The sequence below is a fragment of the Staurois parvus genome, unplaced genomic scaffold (assembly GCF_062004578.1).
Source record: "Staurois parvus isolate SC_StPar_1 unplaced genomic scaffold, SC_StPar_1.0 ptg000012l, whole genome shotgun sequence".
Classification (NCBI taxonomy): domain Eukaryota; kingdom Metazoa; phylum Chordata; class Amphibia; order Anura; family Ranidae; genus Staurois; species Staurois parvus.
In genome coordinates this window covers 710,668-727,675 of record NW_028317808.1, presented here as the reverse complement: position 1 = coordinate 727,675, position 17,008 = coordinate 710,668, and the positions used below count along the sequence as shown (strand labels likewise).

General features: G+C 42.2%; 1 protein-coding gene across 1 annotated transcript in view; it reads left to right on the top strand.

The window, feature by feature from the left end:
• Positions 1 to 17,008, top strand: part of SHB (SH2 domain containing adaptor protein B) — a 342,168-nt gene that overhangs the window by 59,067 nt on the left and 266,093 nt on the right. The window lies entirely within an intron of this gene.

Sequence of the window (17,008 nt, the reverse complement as noted above, 5' to 3'; positions counted from 1 at the left end):
AGAAAAAAAAAAATTGCAACTTTTGTATCTGTCTCGTGTGTGTATCTTTTCTTGTTTTAGTGTCTGTACTCACTGTGGATTTTAGTGATTGCTTTGTGTTCGATGCACTGCAGTGTCCATTTATTTCTGTGGATTTTGCGCGGTTTTAGCCGGTAGTGCCTGGTTCAGCTTAATCATCCCATACCCTATCGATTGTTTTCACTTCGCTAATGAAAAATAATGTTGCTGTTATCTGCAGTTAAGTATGTAGTCATCCTCTAACTCAACAGGTTGTTTCATAAAAAAAAGCCAAGTAGTACTGAGTCTGATACATGTAAGGCACCATCATAGCACTGCAAAAAAGAAAAGATACAGCAATTGCTTTTTTTGGATGCTGCCATTTCTGAGCAATCGAAAATGGAAGATGAGCATTTGCACTGCGGTTATTTAAATCTTTGTCCTCACTGAGATGCACATCTGTCCCCCAGGGAAGCTGACATGTGGTCCTGCTGACTGACAAACACTGCACTGACGTTATCCTTCCTCTTAGAAGCTAAATCCTTTTGGCAGGTATAACAATTATATACACTTGAAGCAGCAATTCCAGGCTACAAGTTTTAACTCATCAGTGTGCAGTTAATGCTTTCCAACATACTGCAATTGAAATCTCACACAAATAGATGAATCTCCCACTGTGCCTATAGTATTCTGACAGCTGCCACCAGCAGCTGTCAGAATACCTAAATAATGGCTGTGTCTGATTGGATGCAGCAGCTGTTTGGCCCAAAATTTTCCTTCTAGCCCCTTCAAATTTTTAATCGAAGGATGTCTGAAACGAGGGTGGCAACAGGGCTACCTGGTTCATAAGGAACCAGTGTATAGCCAACTTTTGTCCCGACATTTTCCATATAAAGATCGCTGTGTTTGAGGAGGGTGTTCCAGCACCACAAGCTGATTTGTTCCAGGATCGCCATATTACAGACACAAGGGAGTAGTATGGACTATTACAAGGTCCCTGGTGCTCAATCTGTGTCCCAAGGGCCACTTGCAGCCCTTTGGTACTTGTGTGGCCCTCAGATTCAAGCAGTTCATAATGGGAATGAGATAATTGATTTGTACAGTGGTAATCATTTTTGCTTAACTTCTGTAATATGTCCCAAGTGTGTCATTGCCAAACCTATTGCATGTCCACAGTTTGTGAATATCTGCAGTCTCTGTAGCATTACATATACAGAACATTGTGTGTATCAAGGGTGGCAATTAAGGCCCCCATATCTCAGAGGTTGACAACCAGATGAAAACACTGAAATGCTGGTCAGGTAGGCTGTGATTCATATGTTTCTTAAAGCGGAGGTCCACTCACTCTGTTAAAAAAATAAGTCAGCAACTACAAAAACTGTAGCTGCTGACATTTAAAAAACAGCAACTCACCTGTCCCAAGATCCCACGTTGCCCCCGCCGCAGCCCGTTTAACCGGCCGTCCTGTATTCCAGGCGCTGGCATCTTCAGTGTGGGCACCCCGGCTGTGACAGCTTGCGGCTTCACAGCCACGTGCCAACTGCGCATGCGTGAGTAGTGCTGCACTTCCTGAATGGCCCCGTAGTCTTCTGGGACCTGTCACATGTCCTACAAGACTTCGTGGAGGGGAGGGTGAGAGGACAACTTCCGCTTCCGATCGCCTAGATGATCGCAGCAGTTGTGGGAGTGGGTACCTGTCAAATTCGGGTACCCGTTTCCCCCCCTCACTCCCAAATTGTGCCAATCCTTAATGGGGACCAATCTTTAAAGCGGAACTTCCCCTTTTGGGTGGAACTCCGCTTTAAGTCTGAATTTTTAATTTTGGCTGGAGTATGCTTATAATATATGTCGTAAACTGGAGGTTTGAGGATTAACAAAGCTGTGGTTTCACTTGAAGGAACTTTTAACAAATAGGCATCTGTTATTATTATATACTTGCTTTTTTAGGTTTGTTTTATTGAAGGGCAGTATGAGGGGAAAGAGACGAGCAAAGACACGGGAAGGAAAAGTAGAATCAAATGTAATGATAATTACCCTGAGCAGTATATACAGTTGTGGCCAAAATTATTCAACCCCCAATGCTGTAAAGGGGTTTAGGGACTATAGTGTACATTTGGAATTGTATTCAGAATCAAATCCTACAAGGACGTTGTAACTACCCAAATGCAACTAAAATGACATCAATTGTTTATGTAATACAGTAGTAAATGGTTCTTATGTGGTTTCTTCATTGCCACAATTATTCAACCCCTTAAAGACTACCACTCTGAAGAACAGAGGTTCATACAGGTGCTTTCCATCAGGTATTGAAAACACCTGTGGATGTCACCGAGCAGCAATCAAGCATAATAAGCACCAATTAGGCAGCTTTAAAATGACTGTGATACTCAGCTCCTTCTAGACATTTACTGGTGTGGTTACAAACATGGTGAAGGCAAGAGAATGGTCCAGGAAGACAAGAGAAGAGGTGATTTCTCTTCACAGGAAGGGCAATGGCTATAAGAAGATTGCAAAGATGTTAAACATACCAAGAGACACCTTAGGAAGCATCATTCGCAAATTCAAGGCAAAGGGCACTGTTGAAACGCTACCTGGTCGTGGCAGAAAGAAGATGCTGACTTCGACTGCTGTGCGCTACCTGAAGCGTAGAGTGGAGAGAAGTCCCCGTGTGACTGCTGAGGAACTGAGAAAAGATTTGTCAGATGTGGGTACAGAAGTTTCAGCCCAGACAATAAGACGCACACTGCGTAATGAAGGCCTCCGTGCCAGAACTCCCAGGCGTACCCCCTTGCTGTCTCCAAAGAATAAGAAGAGTCGACTGCAGTATGCCAAAAGCCATGTGGACAAACCACAAAAGTTGTGGGATAGTGTTCTGTGGACTGATGAAACAAAATTAGAACTGTTTGGGCCCATGGATCAACGCTATGTTTGGAGGAGGAAGAACAAGGCCTATGATGAAAAGAACACCTTGCCTACTGTGAAGCATGGTGGAGGGTCAATCATGCTTTGGGGCTGTTTTGCTTCTGCAGGTACAGGGAAGCTTCAGCGTGTGCAAGGTACCATGAATTCTCTTCAGTACCAGGAGATATTGGATGGAAACGTGATGCAGTCCGTCACACACCTGAGGCTTGGGAGACGTTGGACCTTTCAACAGGACAATGATCCCAAGCATACCTCCAAGTCCACTAGAGCATGGTTGCAGAGGAAAGGCTGGAACATTTTGGAGTGGCCATCGCAGTCACCAGACTTAAATCCGATTGAGAACCTCTGGTGGGACTTAAAGAAAGCAGTTGCAGTGCGCAAGCCTAAGAATGTGACTGAACTGGAGGCCTTTGCCCATGAAGAATGGGCGAAGATACCCGTAGATCGCTGCAAGACACTTGTGTCAAGCTATGCTTCACGTTTAAAAGCTGTTATAACTGTAAAAGGATGCTGTACTAAGTACTAAGATTGAATGTCACTTGGGGGTTGAATAAAACTGATAATGCTGTGAGCACAGAAAAGACATTTGTGGTTATTTCATTATAACTGTTATGTTATATTTGTCTGACCTACAAGTGCCTCTTTAATGTAAATGTAAGCAAGATGACTGAATGATCAAAAGCAATGTCAAACTGGCCAAAACACTCAATTTCAGTGGGGGTTGAATAATTTTGGCCACAACTGTAGTAGGTCATTACAGTCTCTGCTATCTGATCTTCAGCTCATGCTTGCAAGGTATTTTTTACATGCAACCATTGTATGTGTATGGCCAAACATTACCATACCTTTTAGACCCTCAAGTCAGTCTGAGAAGCCATGTCAGCTGATATGACTAAGCTTTGGTTTCCAAGCTTTGACATTCTATGAATTCTGAGTAAGATTGTATTAATGTATAAAATATGAGGAAAGTGATCCATAGTGTGTTAGGGAGTACATAAAATGGATTTTCTGACATCAGTATGCAGAAAGGTTGAGTAAATCATAGTGTGAACATTGGTGGGAAAGTGCAGGCACAGGCTTGCCTTTGGGTTGTCCCAGTTATATATTTTTTTGCTTCCAGATGTCACATTTCCTGGACTAGAACTGACAGCTAATATTTTAAATGAATTGTGTACCAATATATTTCTTTGACAGATTTGTTTCTGTATGTTTGCTCACTGCTTAGTAAGCATCAAAATACCATTTTTGATCTTTTTTTGTGTGTAGCTAGATGCAATAATGAATACCTGTAGCAAGAACAAACATAGTAGCAAAAACCAAGACAACATATCTTACGCAGTTGCTAGATTTCTTCACATTCAGTTGGCCATAGATGATGGTATTCGGTATTCTTTCCTGCGACCTTGGATTACAGGAAAGAAAATTGCTTGAATCCCCCATCAACACAGTCAATATTGATGATGTAATCCCTCCTACAGACCTATTCCCCCACTGGAAGAACACACTGATTGTTGGTAGCAGCAATAATCGCATGAAAAATCCAATAGGCTGGTTGTACCCATGTTGTACAACAATCAAATTTGGTACAATTAGCTTGCTCATAATTGGTTCAAATCTCAGCCGGTTCAGCAGGGATTCAAACATCTATGGCCAGCTGTAGGTTTTTGATCACATAACAGGGCACAAGTAAAAATGGCCAATAATCATTTGGGCAGCACAGTGGCTAAATGGTTAGCACTTCCACCTGGCAGTACTCGGGTCGTTGGTTTAGAATCACAACCACTGCATCACCTGCCTGGAGTTTGTATGTTCGCCCTGTGCCTGCATGGGTTTCCTCCGGGTACTCCGGTTTCCTCCTACACTCCAAAGCATGCTGGTAGGTGAATTGGCTCCTGTCTAAATTGTCCCTAGTATGTGTATGTATGAATGTAAGTTAGGGACCTTAGATTGTACACCCCTTGAGGGTTAGGGACTGACATGAATGTACAATATATATGTAAAGAGCTGCGTAAATTGACGGCGCTATACAAGTACCTGTAATAAATAAATTACCAGTTTAAAGCATAACTCCTGTCAAATGCTGTATATTCCCATACAGTGAGGCAGCAGCGGCAGGAATCGTTCTTCGCTTTGAGGATCGGCAGATTAGGTAAGTATATCTCAGCATTATGAACCCCTAGACAAAAATGAGCATTTAACCTATGAACTGCAGTCACAGCCCCGCTGCATGGGAAAATACCAAAGAAGAATTCTTCTTTGACCATCCAAAAACTTTACAGAAAATGTGATTTGCTTCATGATGCCTTTATACCAAAGTCAGTAGGATTTTGCAGTAAGTCTAATGTAAATGTAAGATGTCTGAGAAATTAATTTTAGATTTTATGAAATATTTAATTGTTGCTTATTTTACAGACCACTGCCTTGTCTCCTAAACCCTTTTACAAGGGCCATGGTGTACATACTATCAGCTTTGTTAGGAAACAAAAAGGTCTCTTCTGTGCCACTCTCTAATTAAAGCTAGTCATACACTAACCAAATGTTGGCCAATTTCTGTTCAAGGCTTTCAGTGGTGTGCTGAGATGCTGAGGCAGTTTCTGGTCCAGTCTGGCAGGAGTGGCAGGAACCGTTCTTACGCCTGGAGGATTGGCAGATTAGGTAATTATATCTCAGCTTTACGAACCCCTAGAGCATTTGACCCATGCAGTGCAAGCACAGGCAGATCCCCACATTATTGTCAGGATCCTTGCGGAGCCTGGGCTGGCTGTGTGACGTTGGCTGAATCTGGGACACAAAAATGCAGTACTAAGTGTAATCCTGTGATCTCCAGAAGTATGGCCAGAAAAGCTTTGGCCATACTTTTCCTTTAAACCTCTTCCCGTCTGGCCCATGTCGATAAACAGCTGGACGGGAGCGCTGCCGATGCGGGTGGACATTTCGAAAATATCCCCCCGCATCCATTGACTTTGCACGCTCCCTGGGAGTGTACGGTTCTGTGATCAGTCCCCTCCGGACACAGCGGAACACAGATCGCTGTATGGGACCTCTGTGTGAGGTCTCGATTCATCTGATCACTGATTGGCCAATCAGTGATCACATGAACAGTAGTAAACAAGATGTCACTTCCTGACATCATTGCTTACTACGTGTGAAATCTGTGAATGATCACAGAGGTCACATTTATTTATTTATTACAGGTACTTATATAGCGCCATCAATTTACGCAGTGCTTTACATACATATATATTGTACATTCACATCAGTACCTAACCCTCAAGGAGTGTACAATCTAAGGTCCCTAACTTACATACACATACTAGGACCAATTTAGACAGAAGCCAATTAACCTACCAGCATGTCTTTGAAGTGTGGGAGGAAACCGGAGTACCTGGAGGAAACCCACGCAGTCACAGGGAGAACATGCAAACTCCAGGCTGGTGGTGCCGGGGTTGGGATTCGAACCAGCAACCCTAGTACTGCCAGGTGGAAGTGCTAACCATTCAGCCACTGTGCTGCCCCTATTCACAACAGCCTTGTACCATGTGACAAAGCTGTGACCAATCGCAGCAAAGCAATCGGTGTAAAAAAAGAAAAAAAAATATTCATCACCCCCCACAAGTAGTACAGTGTCACTATGGTGACACTGTACTGCTAAGGGCACAATATCTTAAAAAAACAAAAACAAAACATAAATAATAATATAAAAATGTAAAAAAATGTTTTTACATTTTTGGTTATAAATTTAATTTGGGTTCTTTTTTTTTTACTAAAAAGATTGATGAATATATTTTGGCCACGATTTATGAAGAAAGATTATTTATTTGCAAAATTTCATAAGAAAAACACTTTTTTTATCAAAATGTTTGGACTTTTTAATTTATATAGCAAAAAAAAAAAAAATCCCAGTGGTGAATAAATACCTCCAAAATTAAAGTTTTATTTGTCACAAAACAATGCTAAAAATTCATATGGGTACAGTGTTTCATGACTGCGCAATTGTCATTCAAAGTGTGATATCACTGAAAGCTGAAAATGGGCCTGGAGTGGAAGGGGGTAATTTCCGGACTTGAATTCGTTAAGTGGATATGTGTCTGCTTCTATCTGCCCCATCCGATCAGGTCAGCAAAAGTGGACATGGAAGCAAACTTTTTATGTTCGGTCCAACAAACCTGAACAGACCCGGCAGATACAAGCAGATGTGAATCCAGTTATGTCCAACCACCCATTGGGATACATTGTAGTCAATTTTCGATTCCTGTAAAAAAAGGTAAAAAACAGAAAGGCAGAATTCCTGCTTGACAGGGACCTTAGTGAGCCTCAAGCATAAATAAAGGGTGGCAAGGGAATACTAAAGAATGCATTTTGAGTGACAGTTTTGGTTCTGCGAGGGATTGATGATGTCATATTCATGGTGGTGGCACCCAGCAGCAGTCTCAGGCCTGTTCAATATCATCATATTATAATTGCGGGGCGACTTGAATCTGATCTTCAGGGAAAAGTGTTGCTGATAATAATAGTATTGGGAACAGGGTCTCTTTAGAAAGCTTGTCATAGGTTATTATCTCTTCCTTTGTCTGACAATCACTGGAGTCATTTGCTGCCTGTTTTTGTGCAGGAATGATGTAAAATAACAGAAGCATGTGGATGAAGGTAGTCTGTAGAGAAGCTGCAGAATATTCTATGCAGTAGACATATGGAATGTAAGCAGGGCTGTGTTCAGATGGCCGGTGTTTAATAATGCCATGTTCAGCAGATCTACAGTGCAGATCAATACAGTGTAGCAAATAAAAGTGTGTGAAAGATGATTTTCCAGTTCTGTGTGCGCTTTATCTTCATTATTCCTGTTATGCTGACCTTCATTGTTGGATATAATCATAAGAAAGATGATGTATTCCGTCAAGCGCATGAGCTATTAACCACTTGCCTACCAGACACTTATACCCCCTTCCCGCCCAGGCCAATTTTCAGCTTTCAGCGCTGTTGCATTTTGAGTGACAATTGCACGGTTATGCAACACTGCACCCATATGAAATTTTTTATCATTTGTTTCACACAAATAGAGCTTTCTTTTGGTGGTATGTACTTGCCGCTGGGTGTTTTATTTTTTGCGCTATAAACAAAAAGAGAAAAAATTTAAAAAAACAAACAAACATTTTCTTTGTTTCTATTATAAAATTTTGCAAACAGGTAATTTGTTTCCTTCACTGATGTGCGTTGATGAGGCTGCACTGATAGGCAGCACTGATAGGCAGCACTGATATGCAACAATGATGGGCACTGACTGGCGGCACTTCTGGGCACTAACTGACAGTACTTCTGGGCACTGACTGGTGCAACTTCTGGGCACTGACTGGCAGCACTTCTGGGCACTGATAGGCGGCACTGCTGGGCACTGATGGGTGACACTGCTGGGCATTGCTGGGTGGCACTGAGCACAGGTGGCTGGCACTGATGGGCACTTGTGGGCTGCACTGCTGGGCACCGATCATCATTGCCCTGATGATCGGTGCTGATCCCTCCTCTGACAATTGCCGGTTATTGGCAGTACTTTCCACATGCTGTGACAGCATGAGAAAAGTGCAGCCAATAACCGGCAACTGCATTTACCGGTGATCTGCTGTGTCATTGGACACGGCTGATCACATGGTAAAAGGCCACTGTGATTGGCCTTGTACCACATCCCATGATCAGCTGTGTCCGTAGTCATATGACGCCCTCCCACAACTGGCCATCCTCAATGAAGCCGTCATTCAGCTATCTGTGGTCAGCAAGTGGTTAACGTAGTGTTAAATCCTCAGCATTTTTTAGTTTACCACACTGAGCACAATAACATAAACATTACCCAGCAAACTATTTGTTAAAATTCTTACCTCAGCATTTTTAGTTCTAGTGCTGCTATTTCCTGCTCTTTCAGTGCAGCTTTCTTGAACTTCCCACCTTCACAGGAAGGAGCTAAAGAAGTATTGGTTTATAAACAAAATAAACCTACATACTCACCTCTGCTGCTGCAGAGGTATGTCTGTTTCTATAGCAATGCACCATAAAAATTGGTAGCAAATCAGAATCTGATATAGTTGGAATACTTGGGCCTCATTTTTATTTCCCAAACAATTCCTTATATGAGAAGAAAAAAACTAACCCAGCGAGCTTGTAAGATGACGCATTAAGACCCTATTCGCATCCTTTTCTGAATTCCCACATTTCCTGTACTTTATGAGTCTGCTTCTCTATCTGTGATTAGGACTCACATTTTCCTTTGTTCCTCTGTGAGTAAGTAGATCTGAAAAGGCAGTGCTGTAAAACGCACTTACTTTCTGGAATCATTTGGCAAATACCCATTCTGAATGTGTCAGCTGTCTTTTGCCGCATTATCACTCTGTAGAATTCACAAGTGTATTTATTTTAAGCCTTGGAGCAATGTACAGAGATTTAGGGTAGCGTTGAAATTGTAATGTGCCTAACTCTCATATAAGTCTAATCTTGGCAGGATAATTTGGTTTGTGTGCATAAATAGACGGCTGGTGAATTATACAGATGTTATGTTTGGATGGAAATATTCGTACAGGAGATCACACAGAGCTGTATATAACCCAACCTTTTAGCCCACCCAACTTGAACCTTAAAGCGTTAGTAAATGCAAAAATTAAAAAAAAATTCCAGGCCCCCTGCAAGGCATACTAGCACATTCTGAGAACCTTTAAAACAAAGCCCTCCAACAGCACCCTGTCACCACTGACAGGGCTTCCATCTTCATCCGGTCTTCTTTCAAAGTTCACAGTCTCTGACCATTTGAATGGCCAAGTCACGATGACGTCACTCCCGCGCATGCACACGGGAGACACAGCCATGGCACAGCGCTCTGAACGGACTGCATGTGGTCCCTTAAGAGCGCAGTGCACACACCACAGTGACTTCACCAGCTGCTGAAGTAGTAAATACAGTTGCAAGAAAAAGTATGTTAACCCCTTGGGATTACGTGGAGTTTTGCATGAATTGGGCATAAAATGTGCTCTGAACGTCATCTAAGTCACAACAATAAAAGAACACAGTGTGCTGAACATAATACTACACAAACATTAGATGCTGCCATGGTTTAATTGTACATAACATGTAAACATTCACAGTGCAGGGAGGAAAAAGTATGTGGGGCCCTAGCTTAATGACTTCTCCCAGAGCTAATTGGAGCCAGGAGTGAGCCAACCTTGACTCCAATCAGTGTGATGATATTGGATGTGTTGCTGACAGCTGTCCTGCCCTTAAAAAACACACACCTGTTTTGGGTTTACTGGTTTCAAGAAGCACTGTCTGATGTGAACCATGCCTCGCAGAAAAGAGCTCTCAGAAGACCTACGATCAAGAATTGTTGACTTGCATGAAGCTGGAAAGGGTTACAAAAAGTATCTCCAAAAGCCTTGATGTTCATGTGTCCACGGTAAGACAGACTGTCTACAAATGGAGAAAGTTTAGCACTGTTGCTACTCTCCCTAGGCGCGGTCGTCCTGTAAAAATGACTGCAAGAGCACAGCGCAGAATGCTGCATGAGGTAAAGAAGAATCCCAGAGTGTCAGCTAAAGACCTACAAAAATCTCTGGCACATGCTAACATTTTTGTTGACACATCTACAATAAGGAAAACATTCAACAAGAATGGAGTACATGGGAGGACACCACGGAGGAAGACATTGCTGTCCAAAAAGAATATTGCAGCAAGTTTGAAGTTTGCAAAAGAGCACCTGGATGTTCCAAAGCACTACTGGCAAAATATACTGTGGACAGATGAAACCAAGATTGAGTTGTTTGGGAAGAACACACAACACTATGTGTGGAGAAAAAAAGGCACAGCACACCAACATCAAAACCTCATCCCCACTGTGAAACATGGCGGAGGGAGCATCATGGTTTGGGGCTGCTTTGCTGCCTCAGGGCCTGGATGGATTGTTGTCATTGATGGGAAAATGAATTCCAGAGTTTATCAAGACATTTTGCAGGAAAACGTACGACCATCTGTCCGCCAACTGAAGCTCCACAGAGGATGGGTGATGCAACAGGACAATGACCCAAAGCATACAAGTAAATCAACAAAACAATGGCTGCAACAGCACAGAATACGCCTTCTGGAGTGGCCCAGTCAGAGTCCTGACCTCAACCCGATTGAAATGCTGTGGCATGACCTTAAGAGAGCGATTCACACCAGACATCCCAAGAATATTGCTACACTGAAACAGTTTTGTGAAGAGGAGTGGTCCAAAATTACTCCAGATCATTGTGCAGGTCTGATCTGCAACTACAGGAAACGTTTGGTTGAGGTTATTGCTGCCAAAGGAGGGTCAACCAGTTATTAAGTCCAAAGGTTCACATACTTTTTCCTCCCTGCACTGTGAATGTTTACATGTTATGTGCAATTAAACCATGGCAACATCTAATGTTTGTGTAGTATTATGTTCAGCAGACTGTGTTCTTCTATTGTTGTGACTTAGATGACGTTCAGAGCACATTTTATGCCCAATTCATGCAAAACTCCACGTAATCCCAAGGGGTTCACATACATTTTCTTGCAACTGTATGCACAAATGCTAATAATAGCTTCCAGTAATTTTATACTATACTATACTCCTATACTCTGCACATTTTGGAGATGTTCATTTTTACCTATAGATAAGCTTTATTACAAGCATACATTTTGTAAAAGTAGCAGAAACGTATTTACTGCCGCTTTAAAGTGCGCCTAAAATCAAAAAGTAAATACCTGCATTGTAAGGCTACTTTCGCACTGCTTTGTAGGAAAAACACCCAAAAGAAATGCAAGTGCGTTTTTTCTGCGGTGCGGTGCGTTTTTGATGCGTTTGTGTTTTTCACCACAAGTGCGTTGCGTTTTTTATGCATTTTACATACATTTTTGGTGCGGTTTTCATTAATTTTAATGGAGGAATGCATTTTGGTGCATTTTTTTAATTGAAAAAACCTGCACCAAAAATACAGCAAGCAGGGCCTTTAAAATTGTAACTGAAGTGCAATGGAACAGTATGAAGAGCTCGTTAGAATTTAAAGTGTTACTAAACCCAGGACCCTGCATTCACTATATCTGGTCTCCCACAGTACACAGAACATGGAAATGCAATTATTTTAGTAAATATAAACTGCTAAATACCTTTTCTCATCAGCAGTTAGAACAGTCTTGTGACTTCTATCAGTGTCCAGCAGAGCACTGGTTAAAGTTTGTAGGAGTTTTCATTCTGCTCTAGGAGGATGCAGAACCCCTGACCTCTGTCTGGACAGTGTTGATTGGCCCTTTTCACTCCCCCCTAGATAAAAAAAACCTTTATAGCAATACCCACCAAACTCCGCATGTGCAGAGTGACTCCACACAATATGTCTTATCAGGAGATAAGAGGAGGGCAGTGAAGGAAGGGGAGGATCAGAGAAGTCAGGATCAAACAGCATTTTTACACAGTGCAGAGGATTAACCCCTTAGATTCCACAGTGAGTATAACAAGCTTGCTTTATCTACAGACTAATTTTACTGTTGCGGGTTTAGTAACACTTTAAAAGAATGCATTTTTCTTATGCTTTTTTTTAAACTGAACAAAAATGGATCATTGTGAAAGCATCCTTATAGGGAACATTTAGATGTCTTAATTGTGCCTAAGCAGTACTCTGAAAAATCCATCTTTTGTCTGGAATTCTTTCTAAAAAATAGCAACACACTTCCTGGTGTGTAACGGTGCCTACACCAGCTTTTCTCAACCTTTTTACCCTGAAGGAACCCTTGAAATCATTTTAAGGTCTCAAGGAACCCTGCTAAAAATTATTATATCTATATTTCATCGCAAAATAGCACAATCGGTAAGCTGGTAAAAGTTTTAAATATGGCATACCTAGAATATATGAAACCCAAAGTGGATTGTTTTTACACTTCCTTGCTCTGTTTGAAAAAAACAGTCATGGAATTGAATGAATAATAGCCAGAGAAGAAACAGACCAGGGATTTGGAAGTGTCCCCTTACACTATTCATCAGTAGAAATGTGTCCCATTGCATTGAGGCTCAGTGGAGAAATGCCACTTTACATTGGTGATCAGTGGAGAAATGCCACTTTATATTGGTGATCGGTGGAGAAATGCCACTTTCCAGTGGTGATCGGTGGAGAAATGCCACTTTCCAGTGGTGATCGGTGGAGAAATGCCACTTTCCAGTGGTGATCGGTGGAGAAATGCCACTTTCCATTAGTGATCGGTGGAGAAATGCCACTTTCCATTAGTGATCGGTGGAGAAATGCCACTTTCCATTAGTGATCGGTGGAGAAATGCCACTTTCCATTAGTGATCGGTGGAGAAATGCCACTTTCTAGTGGTGATCGGTGGAGAAATGCCACTTTCTAGTGGTGATCGGTGGAGAAATGCCACTTTCCCATAGTGATCGGTGGAGAAATGCCACTTTCCACTGGTGATCAGTGGAGAAATGGCTCTTTATGTTGATGGTCATTGAGGACATGCCCCGTTACATTGGTGCTGGAAATTGTCCCTTAGCATTGGTGACCATTGTAAGTGGCAGATCAGTCAGTCATTGTACACTACTCAAGAAACCCCTAGTAACCTCTGGAGGAACCCTAGTTGAGAAGGTCAGGCCTAGCCTCATATCTGTATATCTGCAGTGTGAAATCTATACTGACTCTCAATACCTATTTAACACCTTCCTGCCCAGCTTATAGCAAATTGACTGCCATGGGACACAGCCGATGACATATCACTACACCGGCCTGTTGCCAGTGTCATGTGACTGCTGTGACCAATCACAGCAGATCACATGTCAATTGTATACAATGGATGGCTTTCTGTCATGCCATCCATTGTATACAATTATGTTGTTAGCTATGACAGTCACATGATACAGACAGGGCCAATCACAGCCCATCTGTATCATGTGATCACCTTTGCCCAATCACAGCTAATCACAACAAAAGACTGAATGAACCAGTTTCATTCAGTAACAATGATTGCAAATATCATTGAAATACATTGGTATTAGCAATCATAATGTGTTAAAAAAAAACCAAAACAAATCCTGATCACTTGCCCAGAGTAGTTCATTGTTACTATGGTAACATTGTATTGCTTTGGCCACAGTGTGCTGAAAAATAAAATGGTAAAAAAATTTTTTTATAAAAAATAATAGAAACATTTGAAAAAAAAAATACAAATTCAATTATTATTATTTTCACCAAAGAAATGTAGCAGCATACATTTTAACCTAAATTTATGAAGAAATGTTATTTATTTGCAAAATTTTATAACAGAAACAAAAGTGTGTTTTTTTTGTTTGTTTTTTTCAAAAGTTTCAGGTGTTTTTTGTTTTATTTAGCAAAAAATTAAAAACTCAGTGGTGATTAAATACCATCATACTATTTGTGTGAAAAAATGCTAAAAAATTCATATGGGTACAGTGTTGCGTGACCGCGCAATTGTCATTCAAAGTGTGACAGCGCTGAAAGCTGAAAATTGGCCTGGACAGGAAGGGGGTAGAAGTGCCCGGTATTGAAGTGGTTAAAGAGGACCTGAACTCTGGAACCTACAGTATTCCAAAACCGGCTGCTAGAGGACAAATGGCTAGTCATCAGTATAGCCCTTGGTTTTCCTGCAGTTGAGGTTGGGAGAAGCAGGGCTATTGCTTCCTCATGTCAGAGCCTCCAGCAAGGGAAGCAGTGAGCAGCACATTAATCACATCATGGAATCGCACTCTGAATCTCCTGGGTATAATTTAAAGTGGTAGTAACCTCTAGTTTTATATTCATTTTACCTACAGGTAAGCTTTATTATATCTCCTATATGTGCACCGTTTAGGCGATATTCTAGTGAGCAGCAGCCGGTGATGTCACCGATGCATGCCCTCTGAAGGTACGACATGCTCGTGCCGTTCTTCAGAGCTGTGTCTGCCGCATGCATGCATGGGAGTGACGTCATCGCAGCTTGGCCGTTCAAGCGGCCACAGCACATGAACCCAGTAGGAAGACCAGGTGAAGCTGGAGCCTCTGCAGTGGCAACAGCATGCGGCTGGAAGGCTTCATTCCAAATGAAGTCTTTCATAATGTGCTAGTATTGTAACTCCCTCCTCATTGGCCTACCTCACCGCAGGCTATCCCCTCTTCAGTCTATCATGAATTCTGCTGCCAAACTTATCCACCTTACTAACTGTTCTGTATCTGCCACCCCTCTCTGCCAATCCCTCCACTGGCTTCCCATTGCCCAACAAATAAAATTCAAAACATTAACAATAACATATAAAGCCATTTATAACTCTGCCCCAAATTACATCACCAATCTTGACTCCAAATATCACCCAAACTGTACTTTCCATTCCTCCCACGACCACCTACTCTCTAGCTTCCTTGTCTCCTCCTCCCATGCTCATCTCCAGGACTTCTCCAGAGCTTCCCCCATCCTCTGGGACTTTCTACCACAATTTATCAGACTGTTGCCTACTCTGCTCACTTTTTGGCAATCTCTGAAAACCTATCTCTTCAGGGAAGCCTATCCTGCCCTCAGCTAATAATGGAATCTTCTATTCCTCCTACCATTCTATCCCTCCACAGTTATTACCTTTTGTACCACCAGCCCCTCCCTCTTAGATTGTAAGCTGCAAGGAGCAGGGCTCTCCTAACCCTCTTGTTTTGAACTGTATTGTCTCCCGTTATATTGTAAAGCGCTGAACAAACTGTTGGCCCTATATAAATCCTGTATAATAATAATAGTATGCGATGCATACTAGTACATTATGACTTTACATTGAAGGGAGATTTTTTTTTTTTTAACTATTACTTTAAGATATCAAGTGGCATTTTAATAGCTCTGGAAACGCCGCACACTGGAACCCAACCACCATATAGAAAGGTAAAGATACGGCTTCATCCTTAAGTCCTCCTGGCTATACTTCTCTGACATGTTTCGCCCTGCTTATGGGGCTTAATCATAATGAAGCATGTCAAAGGAGCATAGTCAGGAGGAATTCAGGCTCAAGCAGGGGTGGACTGACAACTCCTGGGGCCCCCGGGTAATAAGAGATCATGGGGCCCCTGTGTTTTTGTCCAAACTCAAAAAAGCCTATGAAAAAGGTACCAGGGGCAACTCATGGGGCCCCCTACTGACCCCGGGCCCTCGGGCAGTGCCTGAGTTTCCAAATGGTCAGTCCGCCCCTGGGCTCAAGCCATATCTTTAACTTTCTATGGCTGGGTTCCGGTGTGCGACGTTTCTACCTTCTCTTTTCCAGCCTGGATGAGCTAGTTTGAACGTCTGCATCCGATCTGTGCTTTGGACCGCAGGAGGAAGTTTGGCAGTGCCTTGAGCGGCACACCATGTTTTTTATCTATGGTTTGCAGACTATCTCGCCTCAAAAATAGTGGCTGCTCTGGGAAACCAAACCAAACCGAAGCAATCATGAGCAGCAGTACAGAGGCAATCACTTGCAGTGGCCATAAATCAAAGAAACCGCATTTTATTGTCAATATTTCAGCAGATCTCAGTTCATCTTTCTTAGTACAGTCACTTCAGGCTTGTTTAAGCCCATCCACCTTCATTAAAATATTTAACCTCTTGCTGACCACGTAAAGCATATATGGTGCTGCAAGAAAGGTGGGCTTTAACGCCCTGCCAGCTTGGATGTCTGTGTGCAGTGGCTTGGCATTAAAGACCACCTTTCTTGCCACTGCATATATACATTATGTGGTCAGCAAGAGGTAAATACTCTGATGGAGGTGTATGGGCATAAACAGGCTTGAAGTGAGGACACAGAGTATTTGGTCATCCATAAAGATCATGCATACAGTTAAATAGCCGTGTTTCATTCCAGGGAGAGGTGACCCTTTAACCCAATAAAACACGCCACTTAACTTCTCTCACAAGCAGCTGCTCTCAAAGGTTTTAGTGTGGCCACACAGCCGGAATTCATCAGACTAACATGATAAAATGTCATGCCTGGGACTTAGCCCTGCATATTGCAAGACATTTTATTAACAACATCTTATTTGTATTTATTCATGTCTCTGGAATATCCGATTCAATTAGTAAAAGCTGGTCTGTATTGGAACAAAGTACAGATTGCTTG